The sequence below is a fragment of the Silene latifolia genome, chromosome 3, assembly GCF_048544455.1.
Source record: "Silene latifolia isolate original U9 population chromosome 3, ASM4854445v1, whole genome shotgun sequence".
Taxonomy (NCBI): Eukaryota; Viridiplantae; Streptophyta; class Magnoliopsida; order Caryophyllales; family Caryophyllaceae; genus Silene; species Silene latifolia.
This window is the reverse complement of record NC_133528.1, coordinates 92,814,628-92,834,347: the sequence shown is the minus strand read 5'-3', so window position 1 is coordinate 92,834,347 and position 19,720 is coordinate 92,814,628.

Below are 19,720 nucleotides of genomic sequence, written 5' to 3'. Positions count from 1 at the left end.
TTGTGACTCGTTGTGTTAAACAATTGTAATTGTTCACTAGTCCTTGTGACTCGTTGTGTGAACCATTTGTCCCTGTTTATTAGTAAATGTGACTTGTTGTGTGAACCATTTGTCCTTGTTTATTAGCCCTTGTGACTCGTTGTGTGAACCATTGTCCTTCTTCATTAGTGAATGTGACTCGTTGTGTGAACCATTTGTCCTTGTTCATTAGCTCTTACGACTCGTTGTGTGAACCATTTGTCCTTGTTCATTAGCCCTTACGACTCGTTGTGTGAACCATTTGTCCTTGTTCATTAGCCATTGTGACTCGTTGTGTGAATCATATGTCCTTGTTCATTAGTCTTTCTGACTCGTTGTGTTAAACAATTGTAATTGTTCACTAATCCATGTGACTCGTTGTGTGAACCATTTGTCCCTGTTTATTAGTAAATGTGACTTGTTGTGTGAACCATTTGTCCTTGTTCATTATTCTTTGTGACTCGTTATGTTAAACAATTGTAATTGTTCATTAGTCCATGTGACTCGTTGTGTGAACCATTTGTCCCTGTTTTTTAGTAAATGTGACTCGTTGTGTGAACCATTTGTCCTTGTCCTTGTTTATTAGTGAATGTGACTCGTTGTGTGAACCATTTGTCCTTGTTCATTAGCCCTTTTGACTCGTTGTGTGAACCATTTGACCTTGTTCATTTGTCTTTGTGACTTGTTTTTTTAAACAATTGTAATTGTTCATTAATCCATGTGAATCGTTGTATGAACCACTTGTCCTTGTTCATTTGTAATTGTAACTCGTTGTGTAAACCATTTGTCCTTGTTCATTAGTCCTTGTGACTCGTTGTGTGAACTTTTTGTCCTTGTTCATTATCTCTTGTGACTCGTTGTGTAAGCCATTTGTCCTTGTTTATTAGTGATGTGACTCGTTCTGTGTCCTTGTTCATTAGTGAATGTGACTCGTTGTGTGAACCATTTGTCTTTGTTCATTAGCCCTTGTGACTCGTTGTGTGAACCATTTGTCCTTGTGTATTAGTGAATGTGACTCGTTGTGTAAATAATTTGTCCTTGTTCATTAGTCTTTGTTACTCGTTGTGTTGAACAATTGTTATTGTTCATTAGTCCATGTGACTCATTGTGTGAACCATTTGTCCTTGTTCATTAGCCCTTGTGACTCGTTGTGTGAACCATATGTTCTTGTTCATTAGTCTTTGTGACTCGTTGTGTTAAACAATTGTAATTGTTCATTAGTCAATGTGACTCGTTGTTTGAATCACTTGTCCTTGTTTATTAGTGAATGTGACTCGTTGTGTGAACCATTTGTCCTTGTTCATTTGTCTTTGTGACAAGTTGTGTTAAACAATTGTAATTGTTCATTAGTCCATGTGACCCGTTGTGTGAACCATTTGTTCTTGTTCATTAGCCCTTGTGACTCATTGTGTGAACCATTTGTCCTTGTTTGTTTTAAATGTGACTCGTTGTGTGAACCATTTGTCGTTGTTCATTAGTCCTTGTGACTCGTTGTGTAAACCATTTGTCCTTGTTTATTAGTGAATGTGAGTCGTTGTGTGAACCAATTGTCCTTGTTCATTAGTGAATGTGACTCGTTGTGTGAACTATTTGTCCTTGTTCATTAGCCCTTGTTGGAATAAAACTCTAAGGACACGAAAATGGACAGAAAAACAAGCTTAAAACCGTGACTCAAATGCTAAGGATCGAGTGAATTGGATATGAAATAAACCAAGCACAAAGCCAAGGTTTAAGACTAAGAGCTTGTTCAAGCACCTAGCAAAGAACTCACTCAACCCCTAGCACTAAGCATAGGAGGGTCTTCTAGCACAAAGCAAAGAATTTAAGAGGAAAAACTAGGTTTTCACTTGTATTAATGTTCATTCAAATCTGAAGTTCTCAAGTGCTTAGCTTGGTTTATAGACCAAGGCTTACAATCTTGACCCTTGATTACTAAGTACATCTAAAGGTCACAAAAATAGCAGCTAACAACCAAGAAAAACGGCAGCCAAGGCTATGACAAAGCTGAAATGAAAAGGACATAAAGCAAAGAAAGTAAACTAATAGTCCAATCTTCCTTGTTTGTAGCTCAACTTCTTATTTATGATTATATGGACTGAAATGGGGCTTGAGGAAACCGTGTAAGAGTCCTTGCTGCAGCCAAACAGTCCCTTGAGCTTTGTTGGAACAAAAGAGGAATGTTGATAGCGACATAATGCACAAAAAACTAAGCATGCTCCAGCCATGGTCCTGATTGCGCACGGTTTTTAAAGCTTGGCAAACTCTATGATAGGAACGGCTTTGGGATACAAGTTCCTACACAAAAACGTCCCAAACTCACCAAAGATTAATCCCATGCTGGAAAAAGGCACGACTTCTTAGACGGAATTCATGTTAGACCTCAATCTTGTGCAAGGTCCAAAACCGGGTGAAATGTGGCCTTTCTCGGTTTGATTGTTTCACTTGTGACACGTTGTGGGAACCATTTGTCCTTGTTCGTTAGTCCTTGTGACTCGTTGTGTAAACCATTTGTCCTTGTTCATTAATCCTTCTGACTTGTTGTGTTAAAACAATTGTAATTGTTCATTAGTCCATGTGACTCGTTGTGTGAACCATTTGTTCTCGTTCATTAGCCCTTGTGGCTCGTAGTGTGAACCATTTGTCCTTGTTTATTTTAAATATGACTCGTTGTGTGAACCATTTGCCATTGTTCATTAGTCCTTGTGACTCGTTGTGTAAACCATTTGTCGTTTTTTATTAGTGAATGTGAGTCGTTGTGTGAACCATTTGTCCTTGTTCATTAGTGAATGTGACTCATTGTGTGAACTATTTGTCCTTGTTCATTAGTCCTTGTGACTCGTTGTGTGAACAATTTGTCCTTGTTCATTAGTTCTTTGTGACTTGTTTTTTTAAACAATTGTAATTGTTCATTAGTCCATGTGACTCGTTGTATGAACCACTTGTCCTTGTTCATTTGTAATTGTAACTCGTTGTGTAAACCATTTGTCCTTGTTCATTAGTCCTTGTGACTCGTTGTGTGAACTTTTTGTCCTTGTCCATTATCTCTTGTGACTCATTGTGTGAACCATTTGTCCTTGCTTATTAGTAAATGTGACTCGTTGTGTGAACCATTTGTCCTTGTTCATTAGTCCTTTTGACTCGTTGTGTAAGCCATTTGTCCTTGTTTATTAGTGATGTGACTCGTTGTGTGTCCTTGTTCATTAGTGAATGTGACTCGTTGTGTGAACCATTTGTCTTTGTTCATTAGCCCTTATGACTCGTTGTGTGAACCATTTGTCCTTGTGTATTAGTGAATGTGACTCGTTGTGTAAACAATTTGTCCTTGTTCATTAGTCTTTGTGACTCGTTGTGTAAACCATTTGTTCTTGTTCATTAGCCCTTGTGACTCGTTGTGGGAACTATTTGTCCTTGTTTGTTTTAAATGTGACTCGTTGTGTGAACCATTTAACCATGTTCATTAGTCCTTGTGACTCGTTGTGTAAACCATTTGTCCTTGTTTATTAGTGAATGTGAGTCGTTGTGTGAACCATTTGTCCTTGTTCATTAGTGAATGTGACTCGTTGTATGAACTATTTGTCCTTGTTCATTAACCCTTGTGACACGTTGTGTGAACCATTTGTCCTTTTTCATTAGTTCATGTGACTTATTGTGTTAAACAATTGTAATTTTTCATTAGTCCATGTGACTCGTTGTGTGAACCATTTGTCCTTGTTTATTAGCCCTTGTGACTCGTTGTGTGAACCATTGTCCTTCTTCATTAGTGAATGTGACTCGTTGTGTGAACCATTTGTCCTTGTTCATTAGCCCTTACGACTCGTTGTGTGAACCATTTGTCCTTGTTCATTAGCCCTTCCGACTCGTTGTGTGAACCATTTGTTCTTGTTTATTAGTGAATGTGACTCGTTGTGTGAACCATTTGTCCATGTTCATTAGTCTTTGTGACTCGTTGTGTTAAACAATTGTAATTGTTCATTAGTCCATGTGACTCGTTGTATGAACCACTTGTCCTTGTTCATTTGTAATTGTAACTCGTTGTGTAAACCATTTGTCCTTGTTCATTAGTCCTTGTGACTCGTTGTGTGAACTTTTTGTCCTTGTCCATTATCTCTTGTGACTCATTGTGTGAACCATTTGTCCTTGCTTATTAGTAAATGTGACTCGTTGTGTGAACCATTTGTCCTTGTTCATTAGTCCTTTTGACTCGTTGTGTAAGCCATTTGTCCTTGTTTATTAGTGATGTGACTCGTTGTGTGTCCTTGTTCATTAGTGAATGTGACTCGTTGTGTGAACCATTTGTCTTTGTTCATTAGCCCTTATGACTCGTTGTGTGAACCATTTGTCCTTGTGTATTAGTGAATGTGACTCGTTGTGTAAACAATTTGTCCTTGTTCATTAGTCTTTGTGACTCGTTGTGTAAACCATTTGTTCTTGTTCATTAGCCCTTGTGACTCGTTGTGTGAACTATTTGTCCTTGTTTGTTTTAAATGTGACTCGTTGTTTGAACCATTTAACCATGTTCATTAGTCCTTGTGACTCGTTGTGTAAACCATTTGTCCTTGTTTATTAGTGAATGTGAGTCGTTGTGTGAACCATTTGTCCTTGTTCATTAGTGAATGTGACTCGTTGTATGAACTATTTGTCCTTGTTCATTAACCCTTGTGACACGTTGTGTGAACCATTTGTCCTTTTTCATTAGTTCATGTGACTTATTGTGTTAAACAATTGTAATTTTTCATTAGTCCATGTGACTCGTTGTGTGAACCATTTGTCCTTGTTTATTAGCCCTTGTGACTCGTTGTGTGAACCATTGTCCTTCTTCATTAGTGAATGTGACTCGTTGTGTGAACCATTTGTCCTTGTTCATTAGCCCTTACGACTCGTTGTGTGAACCATTTGTCCTTGTTCATTAGCCCTTACGACTCGTTGTGTGAACCATTTGTTCTTGTTTATTAGTGAATGTGACTCGTTGTGTGAACCATTTGTCCATGTTCATTAGTCTTTGTGACTCGTTGTGTTAAACAATTGTAATTGTTCCTTAGTCCATGTGACTCGTTGTGTGAACCATTTGTCCCTGTTTATTAGTAAATGTGACTCGTTGTGTGAACCATTTGTCCTTGTCCTTTTTTATTACTGAATGTGACTCGTTGTGTGAACCATTTGTCCTTGTTCATTAGCCCTTGTGACTCGTTGTGTGAACCATTTGTCCTTGTTCATTTGTCTTTGTGACTTGTTTTTTTAACCAATTGTAATTGTTCATTAGTCCATGTGACTCGTTGTATGAACCACTTGTCCTTGTTCATTTGTAATTGTAACTCGTTGTGTAAACCATTTGTCATTGTTCATTAGTCCTTGTGACTCGTTGTGTGAACTTTTTGTCCTTGTTCATTAGCCCTTGTGACTCATTGTGTGAACCATTTGTCCTTGTTTATTAGTAAATGTGACTCGTTGTGTGAACCATTTGTCCTTGTTCATTAGTCCTTTTGACTCGTTGTGTAAGCCATTTGCCCTTGTTTATTAGTGATGTGACTCGTTGTGTGTCCTTGTTCAATAGTGAATGTGACTCGTTGTGTGAACCATTTGTCTTTGTTCATTAGCCCTTGTGACTCGTTGTGTGAACCATTTGTCCTTGTTCATTAGTGAATGTGACTCATTGTATGAACAATTTGTCCTTGTTCATTAACCCTTGTGACACGTTGTGAGAACCATTTGTCCTTTTTCATTTGTTCTTATGACTTATTGTGTTAAACAATTGTAATTGTTCATTAGTCCATTTGACTCGTTGTGTGAACCATTTGTCCTTGTTTATTAGCCCTTGTGACTCGTTGTGTGAACCATTGTCCTTCTTCATTAGTGAATGTGACTCGTTGTGTGAACCATTTGTCCTTGTTCATTAGCCCTTACGACTCGTTGTGTGAACCATTTGTCCTTGTTCATTAGCCCTTCCGACTCGTTGTGTGAACCATTTGTTCTTGTTTATTAGTGAATGTGACTCGTTGTGTGAACCATTTGTCCATGTTCATTAGTCTTTGTGACTCGTTGTGTTAAACAATTGTAATTGTTCATTAGTCCATGTGACTCGTTGTGTGAACCATTTGTCCCTGTTTATTAGTAAATGTGACTCGTTGTGTGAACCATTTGTCCTTGTCCTTGTTTATTACTGAATGTGACTCGTTGTGTGAACCATTTGTCCTTGTTCATTAGCCCTTGTGACTCGTTGTGTGAACCATTTGTCCTTGTTCATTTGTCTTTGTGACTTGTTTTTTTAACCAATTGTAATTGTTCATTAGTCCATGTGACTCGTTGTATGAACCACTTGTCCTTGTTCATTTGTAATTGTAACTCGTTGTGTAAACCATTTGTCATTGTTCATTAGTCCTTGTGACTCGTTGTGTGAACTTTTTGTCCTTGTTCATTAGCCCTTGTGACTCATTGTGTGAACCATTTGTCCTTGTTTATTAGTAAATGTGACTCGTTGTGTGAACCATTTGTCCTTGTTCATTAGTCCTTTTGACTCGTTGTGTAAGCTATTTGCCCTTGTTTATTAGTGATGTGACTCGTTGTGTGTCCTTGTTCAATAGTGAATGTGACTCGTTGTGTGAACCATTTGTCTTTGTTCATTAGCCCTTGTGACTCGTTGTGTGAACCATTTGTCCTTGTTCATTAGTGAATGTGACTCATTGTATGAACAATTTGTCCTTGTTCATTAACCCTTGTGACACGTTGTGTGAACCATTTGTCCTTTTTCATTTGTTCTTATGACTTATTGTGTTAAACAATTGTAATTGTTCATTAGTCCATTTGACTCGTTGTGTGAACCATTTGTCCTTGTTTATTAGCCCTTGTGACTCGTTGTGTGAACCATTGTCCTTCTTCATTAGTGAATGTGACTCGTTGTGTGAACCATTTGTCCTTGTTCATTAGCCCTTACGACTCGTTGTGTGAACCATTTGTCCTTGTTCATTAGCCCTTCCGACTCGTTGTGTGAACCATTTGTTCTTGTTTATTAGTGAATGTGACTCGTTGTGTGAACCATTTGTCCATGTTCATTAGTCTTTGTGACTCGTTGTGTTAAACAATTGTAATTGTTCATTAGTCCATGTGACTCGTTGTGTGAACCATTTGTCCCTGTTTATTAGTAAATGTGACTCGTTGTGTGAACCATTTGTCCTTGTCCTTGTTTATTACTTCAATGTGACTCGTTGTGTGAATCATTTGTCCTTGTTCATTAGCCCTTGTGACTCGTTGTGTGAACCATTTGTCCTTGTTCATTTGTCTTTGTGACTTGTTTTTTTAACCAATTGTAATTGTTCATTAGTCCATGTGACTCGTTGTATGAACCACTTGTCCTTGTTCATTTGTAATTGTAACTCGTTGTGTAAACCATTTGTCATTGTTCATTAGTCCTTGTGACTCATTGTGTGAACTTTTTGTCCTTGTTCATTAGCCCTTGTGACTCATTGTGTGAACCATTTGTCCTTGTTTATTAGTAAATGTGACTCGTTGTGTGAACCATTTGTCCTTGTTCATTAGTCCTTTTGACTCGTTGTGTAAGCCATTTGCCCTTGTTTATTAGTGATGTGACTCGTTGTGTGTCCTTGTTCAATAGTGAATGTGACTCGTTGTGTGAACCATTTGTCTTTGTTCATTAGCCCTTGTGACTCGTTGTGTGAACCATTTGTCCTTGTTCATTAGTGAATGTGACTCATTGTATGAACAATTTGTCCTTGTTCATTAACCCTTGTGACACGTTGTGTGAACCATTTGTCCTTTTTCATTTGTTCTTATGACTTATTGTGTTAAACAATTGTAATTGTTCATTAGTCCATTTGACTCGTTGTGTGAACCATTTGTCCTTGTTTATTAGCCCTTGTGACTCGTTGTGTGAACCATTGTCCGTCTTCATTAGTGAATGTGACTCGTTGTGTGAACCATTTGTCCTTGTTCATTAGCCCTTACGACTCGTTGTGTGAACCATTTGTCCTTGTTCATTAGCCCTTCCGACTCGTTGTGTGAACCATTTGTTCTTGTTTATTAGTGAATGTGACTCGTTGTGTGAACCATTTGTCCATGTTCATTAGTCTTTGTGACTCGTTGTGTTAAACAATTGTAATTGTTCATTAGTCCATGTGACTCGTTGTGTGAACCATTTGTCCCTGTTTATTAGTAAATGTGACTCGTTGTGTGAACCATTTGTCCTTGTCCTTGTTTATTACTGAATGTGACTCGTTGTGTGAACCATTTGTCCTTGTTCATTAGCCCTTGTGACTCGTTGTGTGAACCATTTGTCCTTGTTCATTTGTCTTTGTGACTTGTTTTTTTAACCAATTGTAATTGTTCATTAGTCCATGTGACTCGTTGTATGAACCACTTGTCCTTGTTCATTCGTAATTGTAACTCGTTGTGTAAACCATTTGTCATTGTTCATTAGTCCTTGTGACTCGTTGTATGGACTTTTTGTCCTTGTTCATTAGCCCTTGTGAATCATTGTGTGAACCATTTGTCCTTGTTTATTAGTAAATGTGACTCGTTGTGTGAACCATTTGTCCTTGTTCATTAGTCATTTTGACTCGTTGTGTACGCCATTTGTCCTTGTTTATTAGTGATGTGACTCGTTGTGTGTCCTTGTTCAATAGTGAATGTGACTCGTTGTGTGAACCATTTGTCTTTGTTCATTAGCCCTTGTGACTCGTTGTGTGAACCATTTGTCCTTGTTTATTAGTGAATGTGACTCGTTGTGTAAACAATTTGTCCTTGTTGAGTCTTTGTTACTCGTTGTGTTGAACAATTGTAATTGTTCATTAGTCCATGTGACTCATTTTGTGAACCATTTAACCTTGTTCATTAGCCCTTGTGACTCGTTGTGTGAACCATGTGTCCTTGTTCATTAGTCTTTGTGACTCCTTGTGTTAAACAATTGTAATTGTTCATTAGTCCATGTGACTCGTTGTGTGAACCATTTGTTCTTGTTCATTAGCCCTTGTGACTCGTTGTGTGAACTATTTGTCCTTGTTTGTTTTAAATGTGACTCGTTGTGTGAACCATTTGTCCTTGTTCATTAGTCCTTGTGACTCGTTGAGTAAACCATTTGTCCTTGTTTATTAGTGAATGTAAGTCGTTGTGTTAACCATTTGTCCTTGTTCATTAGTGAATGTGACTCGTTGTATGAACAATTTGTCCTTGTTCATTAACCCTTGTGACACGTTGTGTGAACCATTTGTCCTTTTTCATTAGTTCTTATGACTTATTGTGTTAAACAGTTGTAATTGTTCATTAGTCCATTTGACTCGTTGTGTGAACCATTTGTCCTTGTTTATTAGCCCTTGTGACTCGTTGTGTGAACCATTGTCCTTCTTCATTAGTGAATGTGACTCGTTGTGTGAACCATTTGTCCTTGTTCATTAGCCCTTACGACTCGTTGTGTGAACCATTTGTCCTTGTTCATTAGCCCTTCCGACTCGTTGTGTGAACCATTTGTTCTTGTTTATTAGTGAATGTGACTCGTTGTGTGAACCATTTGTCCATGTTCATTAGTCTTTGTGACTCGTTGTGTTAAACAATTGTAATTGTTCATTAGTCCATGTGACTCGTTGTGTGAACCATTTGTCCCTGTTTATTAGTAAATGTGACTCGTTGTGTGAACCATTTTTCCTTGTCCTTGTTTATTACTGAATGTGACTCGTTGTGTGAACCATTTGTCCTTGTTCATTAGCCCTTGTGACTCGTTGTGTGAACCATTTGTCCTTGTTCATTTGACTTTGTGACTTGTTTTTTTAACCAATTGTAATTGTTCATTAGTCCATGTGACTCGTTGTATGAATCACTTGTCCTTGTTCATTTGTAATTGTAACTCGTTGTGTAAACCATTTGTCATTGTTCATTACTCCTTGTGACTCGTTGTATGGACTTTTTGTCCTTGTTCATTAGCCCTTGTGACTCATTGTGTGAACCATTTGTCCTTGTTTATTAGTAAATGTGACTCGTTGTGTGAACCATTTGTCCTTGTTCATTAGTCATTTTGACTCGTTGTGTAAGCCATTTGTCCTTGTTCATTTCCTTGTGACTCGTTGTGTGAACTTTTTTTGTCCTTGTTCATTAGCCCTTGTGACTCATTATGTGAACCATTTGTCCTTGTTTATTAGTAAATGTGACTCGTTGTGTGAACCATTTGTCCTAGTTCATTAGTCCTTTTGACTCGTTGTGTAAGCCATTTATCCTTGTTTATTAGTGATGTGACTCGTTGTGTGTCCTTGTTCATTAGTGAATGTGACTCGTTGTGTGAACCATTTGTCTTTGTTCATTAGCCCTTGTGACTCGTTGTGTGAACCATTTGTCCATGTTTATTAGTGAATGTGACTCGTTGTGTAAACAATTTGTCCTTGTTCATTAGTCTTTGTTACTCGTTGTGTTGAACAATTGTAATTGTTCATTAGTCCATGTGACTCATTGTGTGAACCATTTGTCCTTGTTCATTAGCCCTTGTGACTCGTTGTGTGAACCATATGTCCTTGTTCATTAGTCTTTGTGACTCGTTGTGTTAAACAATTGTAATTGTTCATTAGTCCATGTGACTCGTTGTGTGAACCATTTGTCCATATTTATTAGTGAATGTGACTCGTTGTGTAAACCATTTGTCCTTGTTCATTAGTCTTTGTGACAAGTTTTGTTAAACAATTGTAATTGTTCATTAGTCCATTTGACTCGTTGTGTGGACAATTTCTCCTTGTTTATTAGTGAATGTGACTCGTTGTGTGAACCATTTGTCCATGTTCATTAGTCTTTGTGACTCGTTGTGTTTAACAATTGTAATTGTTCATTAGTCCATGTGACTCGTTGTGTGAACCATTTGTCCCTGTTTATTAGTAAATGTGACTCGTTGTGTGAACCATTTTTCCTTGTCCTTGTTTTTAGTGAATGTGACTCGTTGTGTGAACCATTTGTCCTTGTTCATTAGCCCTTGTGACTCGTTGTGTGAACCATTTGTCCTTGTTCATTTGTCTTTGTGACTTGTTTTTTTAAACAATTGTAATTGTTCATTAGTCCATGTGACTCGTTGTATGAACCACTTGTTCTTGTTCATTTGTAATTGTAACTCGTTGTGTAAACCATTTGTCCTTGTTCATTAGTCCTTGTGACTCGTTGTGTGAACTTTTTGTCCTAGTTCATTAGCCCTTGTGATGCATTGTGTGAACCATTTGTCATTATTTATTAGTAAATGTGACTCGTTGTGTGAACCATTTGTCCTTGTTCATTAGTCCTTTTGACTCGTTGTGTAAGCCATTTGTCCTTGTTTATTAGTGATGTGACTCGTTGTGTGTCCTTGTTCATTAGTGAATGTGACTCGTTGTGTGAACCATTTGTCTTTGTTCATTTGCCCTTGTGACTCGTTGTGTGAACCATTTGTTCTTGTTCATTAGCCCTTGTGACTCGTTGTGTGAACTATTTGTCCTTGTTTGTTTTAAATGTGACTCGTTGTGTGAACCATTTGTCCTTGTTCATTAGTCCTTGTGACTCGTTGAGTAAACCATTTGTCCTTGTTTATTAGTGAATGTAAGTCATTGTGTGAACCATTTGTCCTTGTTCATTAGTGAATGTGACTCGTTGTATGAACAATTTGTCCTTGTTCATTAACCCTTGTGACACGTTGTGTGAACCATTTGTCCTTTTTCATTAGTTCTTATGACTTATTGTGTTAAACAATTGTAAATGTTCATTAGTCCATTTGACTCGTTGTGTGAACCATTTGTCCTTGTTTATTAGCCCTTGTGACTCGTTGTGTGAACCATTGTCCTTCTTCATTAGTGAATGTGACTCGTTGTGTGAACCATTTGTCCTTGTTCATTAGCCCTTACGACTCGTTGTGTGAACCATTTGTCCTTGTTCATTAGCCCTTCCGACTCGTTGTGTGAACCATTTGTTCTTGTTTATTAGTGAATGTGACTCGTTGTGTGAACCATTTGTCCATGTTCATTAGTCTTTGTGACTCGTTGTGTTAAACAATTGTAATTGTTCATTAGTCCATGTGACTCGTTGTGTGAACCATTTGTCCCTGTTTATTAGTAAATGTGACTCGTTGTGTGAACCATTTTTCCTTGTCCTTGTTTATTCTTGAATGTGACTCGTTGTGTGAACCATTTGTCCTTGTTCATTAGCCCTTGTGACTCGTTGTGTGAACCATTTGTCCTTGTTCATTTGTCTTTGTGACTTGTTTTTTAACCAATTGTAATTGTTCATTAGTCCATGTGACTCGTTGTATGAACCACTTGTCCTTGTTCATTTGTAATTGTAACTCGTTGTGTAAACCATTTGTCATTGTTCATTACTCCTTGTGACTCGTTGTATGGACTTTTTGTCCTTGTTCATTAGCCCTTGTGACTCATTGTGTGAACCATTTGTCCTTGTTTATTAGTAAATGTGACTCGTTGTGTGAACCATTTGTCCTTGTTCATTAGTCATTTTGACTCGTTGTGTAAGCCATTTGTCCTTGTTCATTTCCTTGTGACTCGTTGTGTGAACTTTTTTTGTCCTTGTTCATTAGCCCTTGTGACTCATTATGTGAACCATTTGTCCTTGTTTATTAGTAAATGTGACTCGTTGTGTGAACCATTTGTCCTAGTTCATTAGTCCTTTTGACTCGTTGTGTAAGTCATTTATCCTTGTTTATTAGTGATGTGACTCGTTGTGTGTCCTTGTTCATTAGTGAATGTGACTCGTTGTGTGAACCATTTGTCTTTGTTCATTAGCCCTTGTGACTCGTTGTGTGAACCATTTGTCCATGTTTATTAGTGAATGTGACTCGTTGTGTAAACAATTTGTCCTTGTTCATTAGTCTTTGTTACTCGTTGTGTTGAACAATTGTAATTGTTCATTAGTCCATGTGACTCATTGTGTGAACCATTTGTCCTTGTTCATTAGCCCTTGTGACTCGTTGTGTGAACCATATGTCCTTGTTCATTAGTCTTTGTGACTCGTTGTGTTAAACAATTGTAATTGTTCATTAGTCCATGTGACTCGTTGTGTGAACCATTTGTCCATATTTATTAGTGAATGTGACTCGTTGTGTAAACCATTTGTCCTTGTTCATTAGTCTTTGTGACAAGTTGTGTTAAACAATTGTAATTGTTCATTAGTCCATTTGACTCGTTGTGTGGACAATTTCTCCTTGTTTATTAGTGAATGTGACTCGTTGTGTGAACCATTTGTCCATGTTCATTAGTCTTTGTGACTCGTTGTGTTTAACAATTGTAATTGTTCATTAGTCCATGTGACTCGTTGTGTGAACCATTTGTCCCTGTTTATTAGTAAATGTGACTCGTTGTGTGAACCATTTTTCCTTGTCCTTGTTTTTAGTGAATGTGACTCGTTATGTGAACCATTTGTCCTTGTTCATTAGCCCTTGTGACTCGTTGTGTGAACCATTTGTCCTTGTTCATTTGTCTTTGTGACTTGTTTTTTTAAACAATTGTAATTGTTCATTAGTCCATGTGACTCGTTGTATGAACCACTTGTTCTTGTTCATTTGTAATTGTAACTCGTTGTGTAAACCATTTGTCCTTGTTCATTAGTCCTTGTGACTCGTTGTGTGAACTTTTTGTCCTAGTTCATTAGCCCTTGTGATGCATTGTGTGAACCATTTGTCATTATTTATTAGTAAATGTGACTCGTTGTGTGAACCATTTGTCCTTGTTCATTAGTCCTTTTGACTCGTTGTGTAAGCCATTTGTCCTTGTTTATTAGTGATGTGACTCGTTGTGTGTCCTTGTTCATTAGTGAATGTGACTCGTTGTGTGAACCATTTGTCTTTGTTCATTTGCCCTTGTGACTCGTTGTGTGAACCATTTGTTCTTGTTCATTAGCCCTTGTGACTCGTTGTGTGAACTATTTGTCCTTGTTTGTTTTAAATGTGACTCGTTGTGTGAACCATTTGTCCTTGTTCATTAGTCCTTGTGACTCGTTGAGTAAACCATTTGTCCTTGTTTATTAGTGAATGTAAGTCATTGTGTGAACCATTTGTCCTTGTTCATTAGTGAATGTGACTCGTTGTATGAACAATTTGTCCTTGTTCATTAACCCTTGTGACACGTTGTGTGAACCATTTGTCCTTTTTCATTAGTTCTTATGACTTATTGTGTTAAACAATTGTAAATGTTCATTAGTCCATTTGACTCGTTGTGTGAACCATTTGTCCTTGTTTATTAGCCCTTGTGACTCGTTGTGTGAACCATTGTCCTTCTTCATTAGTGAATGTGACTCGTTGTGTGAACCATTTGTCCTTGTTCATTAGCCCTTACGACTCGTTGTGTGAACCATTTGTCCTTGTTCATTAGCCCTTCCGACTCGTTGTGTGAACCATTTGTTCTTGTTTATTAGTGAATGTGACTCGTTGTGTGAACCATTTGTCCATGTTCATTAGTCTTTGTGACTCGTTGTGTTAAACAATTGTAATTGTTCATTAGTCCATGTGACTCGTTGTGTGAACCATTTGTCCCTGTTTATTAGTAAATGTGACTCGTTGTGTGAACCATTTTTCCTTGTCCTTGTTTATTACTGAATGTGACTCGTTGTGTGAACCATTTGTCCTTGTTCATTAGCCCTTGTGACTCGTTGTGTGAACCATTTGTCCTTGTTCATTTGTCTTTGTGACTTGTTTTTTAACCAATTGTAATTGTTCATTAGTCCATGTGACTCGTTGTATGAACCACTTGTCCTTGTTCATTTGTAATTGTAACTCGTTGTGTAAACCATTTGTCATTGTTCATTACTCCTTGTGACTCGTTGTATGGACTTTTTGTCCTTGTTCATTAGCCCTTGTGACTCATTGTGTGAACCATTTGTCCTTGTTTATTAGTAAATGTGACTCGTTGTGTGAACCATTTGTCCTTGTTCATTAGTCATTTTGACTCGTTGTGTAAGCCATTTGTCCTTGTTCATTTCCTTGTGACTCGTTGTGTGAACTTTTTTTGTCCTTGTTCATTAGCCCTTGTGACTCATTATGTGAACCATTTGTCCTTGTTTATTAGTAAATGTGACTCGTTGTGTGAACCATTTGTCCTAGTTCATTAGTCCTTTTGACTCGTTGTGTAAGTCATTTATCCTTGTTTATTAGTGATGTGACTCGTTGTGTGTCCTTGTTCATTAGTGAATGTGACTCGTTGTGTGAACCATTTGTCTTTGTTCATTAGCCCTTGTGACTCGTTGTGTGAACCATTTGTCCATGTTTATTAGTGAATGTGACTCGTTGTGTAAACAATTTGTCCTTGTTCATTAGTCTTTGTTACTCGTTGTGTTGAACAATTGTAATTGTTCATTAGTCCATGTGACTCATTGTGTGAACCATTTGTCCTTGTTCATTAGCCCTTGTGACTCGTTGTGTGAACCATATGTCCTTGTTCATTAGTCTTTGTGACTCGTTGTGTTAAACAATTGTAATTGTTCATTAGTCCATGTGACTCGTTGTGTGAACCATTTGTCCATATTTATTAGTGAATGTGACTCGTTGTGTAAACCATTTGTCCTTGTTCATTAGTCTTTGTGACAAGTTGTGTTAAACAATTGTAATTGTTCATTAGTCCATTTGACTCGTTGTGTGGACAATTTCTCCTTGTTTATTAGTGAATGTGACTCGTTGTGTGAACCATTTGTCCATGTTCATTAGTCTTTGTGACTCGTTGTGTTTAACAATTGTAATTGTTCATTAGTCCATGTGACTCGTTGTGTGAACCATTTGTCCCTGTTTATTAGTAAATGTGACTCGTTGTGTGAACCATTTTTCCTTGTCCTTGTTTTTAGTGAATGTGACTCGTTATGTGAACCATTTGTCCTTGTTCATTAGCCCTTGTGACTCGTTGTGTGAACCATTTGTCCTTGTTCATTTGTCTTTGTGACTTGTTTTTTTAAACAATTGTAATTGTTCATTAGTCCATGTGACTCGTTGTATGAACCACTTGTTCTTGTTCATTTGTAATTGTAACTCGTTGTGTAAACCATTTGTCCTTGTTCATTAGTCCTTGTGACTCGTTGTGTGAACTTTTTGTCCTAGTTCATTAGCCCTTGTGATGCATTGTGTGAACCATTTGTCATTATTTATTAGTAAATGTGACTCGTTGTGTGAACCATTTGTCCTTGTTCATTAGTCCTTTTGACTCGTTGTGTAAGCCATTTGTCCTTGTTTATTAGTGATGTGACTCGTTGTGTGTCCTTGTTCATTAGTGAATGTGACTCGTTGTGTGAACCATTTGTCTTTGTTCATTTGCCCTTGTGACTCGTTGTGTGAACCATTTGTTCTTGTTCATTAGCCCTTGTGACTCGTTGTGTGAACTATTTGTCCTTGTTTGTTTTAAATGTGACTCGTTGTGTGAACCATTTGTCCTTGTTCATTAGTCCTTGTGACTCGTTGAGTAAACCATTTGTCCTTGTTTATTAGTGAATGTAAGTCATTGTGTGAACCATTTGTCCTTGTTCATTAGTGAATGTGACTCGTTGTATGAACAATTTGTCCTTGTTCATTAACCCTTGTGACACGTTGTGTGAACCATTTGTCCTTTTTCATTAGTTCTTATGACTTATTGTGTTAAACAATTGTAATTGTTCATTAGTCCATTTGACTCGTTGTGTGAACCATTTGTCCTTGTTTATTAGCCCTTGTGACTCGTTGTGTGAACCATTGTCCTTCTTCATTAGTGAATGTGACTCGTTGTGTGAACCATTTGTCCTTGTTCATTAGCCCTTACGACTCGTTGTGTGAACCATTTGTCCTTGTTCATTAGCCCTTCCGACTCGTTGTGTGAACCATTTGTTCTTGTTTATTAGTGAATGTGACTCGTTGTGTGAACCATTTGTCCATGTTCATTAGTCTTTGTGACTCGTTGTGTTAAACAATTGTAATTGTTCATTAGTCCATGTGACTCGTTGTGTGAACCATTTGTCCCTGTTTATTAGTAAATGTGACTCGTTGTGTGAACCATTTGTCCTTGTCCTTGTTTATTACTGAATGTGACTCATTGTGTGAACCATTTGTCCTTGTTCATTAGCCCTTGTGACTCGTTGTGTGAACCATTTGTCCTTGTTCATTTGACTTTGTGACTTATTTTTTTAACCAATTGTAATTGTTCATTAGTCCATGTGACTCGTTGTATGAACCACTTGTCCTTGTTCATTTGTAATTGTAACTCGTTGTGTTAACCATTTGTCATTGTTCATTAGTCCTTGTGACTCGTTGTATGGACTTTTTGTCCTTGTTCATTAGCCCTTGTGACTCATTGTGTGAACCATTTGTCCTTGTTTATTATTAAATGTGACTCGTTGTGTGAACCATTTGTCCTTGTTCATTAGTCATTTTGACTCGTTGTGTAAGCCATTTGTCCTTGTTCATTTCCTTGTGACTCGTTGTGTGAACTTTTTTTGTCCTTGTTCATTAGCCCTTGTGACTCATTTTTGTGAACCATTTGTCCTTGTTTATTAGTAAATGTGACTCGTTGTGTGAACCATTAGTCCTAGTTCATTAGTCCTTTTGACTCGTTGTGTAAGCCATTTATCCTTGTTTATTAGTGATGTGACTCGTTGTGTGTCCTTGTTCATTAGTGAATGTGACTCGTTTTGTGAACCATTTGTCTTTGTTCATTAGCCCTTGTGACTCGTTGTGTGAACCATTTGTCCATGTTTATTAGTGAATGTGACTCGTTGTGTAAACAATTTGTCCTTGTTCATTAGTCTTTGTTACTCGTTGTGTTGAACAATTGTAATTGTTCATTAGTCCATGTGACTCATTGTGTGAACCATTTGTCCTTGTTCATTAGCCCTTGTGAGTCGTTGTGTGAATCATATGTCCTTGTTCATTAGTCTTTGTGACTCGTTGTGTTAAACAATTGTAATTGTTCATTAGTCCATGTGACTCGTTGTGTGAACCATTTGTCCTTATTTATTAGTGAATGTGACTCGTTGTGTAAACCATTTGTCCTTGTTCATTAGTCTTTGTGACAAGTTGTGTTAAACAATTGTAATTGTTCATTAGTCCATTTAACTCGTTGTGTGGACAATTTGTCCTTGTTTATTAGTGAATGTGACTCGTTGTGTGAACCATTTGTCCATGTTCATTAGTCTTTGTGACTCGTTGTGTTAAACAATTGTAATTGTTCATTAGTCCATGTGACTCGTTGTGTGAACCATTTGTCCCTGTTTATTAGTAAATGTGACTCGTTGTGTGAACCATTTTTCCTTGTCCTTGTTTTTAGTGAATGTGACTCGTTGTGTGAACCATTTGTTCTTGTTTATTAGTGAATGTGACTCGTTGTGTGAACCATTTGTCCATGTTCATTAGTCTTTGTGACTCGTTGTGTTAAACAATTGTAATTGTTCATTAGTCCATGTGACTCGTTGTGTGAACCATTTGTCCCTGTTTATTAGTAAATGTGACTCGTTGTGTGAACCATTTTTCCTTGTCCTTGTTTATTACTGAATGTGACTCGTTGTGTGAACCATTTGTCCTTGTTCATTAGCCCTTGTGACTCGTTGTGTGAACCATTTGTCCTTGTTCATTTGACTTTGTGACTTGTTTTTTTAACCAATTGTAATTGTTCATTAGTCCATGTGACTCGTTGTATGAACCACTTGTCCTTGTTCATTTGTAATTGTAACTCGTTGTGTAAACCATTTGTCATTGTTCATTACTCCTTGTGACTCGTTGTATGGACTTTTTGTCCTTGTTCATTAGCCCTTGTGACTCATTGTGTGAACCATTTGTCCTTGTTTATTAGTAAATGTGACTCGTTGTGTGAACCATTTGTCCTTGTTCATTAGTCATTTTGACTCGTTGTGTAAGCCATTTGTCCTTGTTCATTTCCTTGTGACTCGTTGTGTGAACTTTTTTTGTCCTTGTTCATTAGCCCTTGTGACTCATTATGTGAACCATTTGTCCTTGTTTATTAGTAAATGTGACTCGTTGTGTGAACCATTTGTCCTAGTTCATTAGTCCTTTTGACTCGTTGTGTAAGCCATTTATCCTTGTTTATTAGTGATGTGACTCGTTGTGTGTCCTTGTTCATTAGTGAATGTGACTCGTTGTGTGAACCATTTGTCTTTGTTCATTAGCCCTTGTGACTCGTTGTGTGAACCATTTGTCCATGTTTATTAGTGAATGTGACTCGTTGTGTAAACAATTTGTCCTTGTTCATTAGTCTTTGTTACTCGTTGTGTTGAACAATTGTAATTGTTCATTAGTCCATGTGACTCATTGTGTGAACCATTTGTCCTTGTTCATTAGCCCTTGTGACTCGTTGTGTGAACCATATGTCCTTGTTCATTAGTCTTTGTGACTCGTTGTGTTAAACAATTGTAATTGTTCATTAGTCCATGTGACTCGTTGTGTGAACCATTTGTCCATATTTATTAGTGAATGTGACTCGTTGTGTAAACCATTTGTCCTTGTTCATTAGTCTTTGTGACAAGTTGTGTTAAACAATTGTAATTGTTCATTAGTCCATTTGACTCGTTGTGTGGACAATTTCTCCTTGTTTATTAGTGAATGTGACTCGTTGTGTGAACCATTTGTCCATGTTCATTAGTCTTTGTGACTCGTTGTGTTTAACAATTGTAATTGTTCATTAGTCCATGTGACTCGTTGTGTGAACCATTTGTCCCTGTTTATTAGTAAATGTGACTCGTTGTGTGAACCATTTTTCCTTGTCCTTGTTTTTAGTGAATGTGACTC